The 1,642-nt window shown below is 36.6% G+C and overlaps 1 long non-coding RNA gene across 1 annotated transcript; it reads left to right on the top strand.

The window, feature by feature from the left end:
• LOC107712769 (uncharacterized) lies at positions 1-1,563 on the top strand. The gene is made up of 3 exons (XR_001636822.1): positions 1-32; positions 681-771; positions 1,455-1,563. It is a non-coding gene; the product is annotated as an uncharacterized LOC107712769 (long non-coding RNA).
• Positions 1,564-1,642: the final 79 nt, after the last annotated feature.

The raw sequence follows: 1,642 nt of genomic DNA, 5'->3' as shown, positions 1-1,642 counted from the left end.
TCGCGCCACGCTAAAATACGCCATAAAAACGGGTAAGCGTTTTCAGTTGCAAATTTGTAAAGGATAGCCTATACTCTGTAAAAAGTAGTAACCTGCAATCGTTGCCTTAAAAGGGTTATTTCTATTGGATCTAACCCAATAAAATTCGTTTTGTTGGTATAAATAGCTATTCTTGACTTGAATTATTTTTCAGTGTATAACAGTTTTCATACTAGTATATATTTTATTGTGTATTCTAATATTCCTATTCATTATATCTATATATATATATATAATCTGACATACATTCTGCTATTGATTGTCTCGCTTGTAAAATATGTTTTTTTAGCTGACAGAACCACAAACATCAGAGTGTGTTTGTGCCTGAAGGCGAAACGAATCAGATCAGAACATGCCGTGATATTAAATGAATGCGTCCAGGGACGATTTTATTTTCTCTGGTGGCATTTTAACTGACAGGCATTATTTCGAAAAGTGATTGTCGTTTTGGGAATAATCATGAATGATCATAAAGATTGATTGATTTCCTTGTTGTCTGCGCCGGTCAGAGATTCGTTTGAGCTCCATCTGAAGTAGGCGACTATTAATAGAGGGCCATAAATAGATTATAGATTTAGTGGGACATGAATATGTTAAATGATTAATTTTGTATTTCCCCTCTGTGTTATCTCTATCTTCAGCACACCCCAGGTATTTCAATCAGCTCTCCACTGGGTTAGACATGGTTGGCTTGGCTGCCGATTGGCTAACGTCCACTGCCAACACCAATATGTGAGTGTTGGTCTCCGTCCATTAAAATACAAATAATTTCCGTTTTCTCTGCTTTCATAAGCAGTATTTTGGACTGGTCTTTGTGGTGGCTGGCTTAACCTCACAGATATCCGTTGAAAGGAATAAAGTGAAAAGCTGATGAATTCAGACAAGCAAATATAACCTCCACTCTCTCATCTTGTGCCTTTCACAGAGAGAAAATGAGGTGGAAATTAAAATTACATTCAGGCTAATAAGAACAATAATTTTATGTTGGCAATTAAAGTTTTAATTTAGTACAATGTAGTAACAATGTAATAACGATGTAGTAACAATGTAATAACGATGTAGTAACAATGTAATAACGATGTAATAACAATGTAATAACAATGTAATGATTTTTGTGGGGGGAACAAAATTCCGTTTTGTTTAATTGCTTGTATTAGAAATCAAATGTTAAACATTTTAGAATGTATTCTTTAAAAAATCAAAATATATTTTTTTTAAATTCACATTTTGCCAGAAAATGTACATTTCCATATCATTGTCTTAAGCTTATTGCAGTGACACACTGCTGGAGAACCTGCAGACTGTTGCAAAATCCTCTCAAGCATCAGTTGCGAAACAGGTTGTAGTGATGTTTGCTTGTCGTGGCATTTTTTTCTGGCTTGTGTAACTGGGTCATGTGATATCTGTGCAAACAGGTTCACCTATGAGGTGGCTCCAGTCTTCGTGCTGTTGGAATACGTCACGCTGAAGAAGATGAGAGAGATCATTGGCTGGCAGGATGGCCGCGGTGATGGAATATTCTCCCCGGGTAAGCAGCTGTCAATCTGCGTGACCTGCCTTAATACGCGCTATGTTGCGACATGAGTGCAAGTACAGGAATTGG

Source organism: Sinocyclocheilus rhinocerous, unplaced genomic scaffold (assembly GCF_001515625.1).
Source record: "Sinocyclocheilus rhinocerous isolate Xijiao unplaced genomic scaffold, SAMN03320098_v1.1 scaffold44164, whole genome shotgun sequence".
Classification (NCBI taxonomy): domain Eukaryota; kingdom Metazoa; phylum Chordata; class Actinopteri; order Cypriniformes; family Cyprinidae; genus Sinocyclocheilus; species Sinocyclocheilus rhinocerous.
The sequence above is the reverse complement of the archived record's forward strand: the minus strand, read 5'-3'. Positions and strand labels throughout refer to the sequence as shown.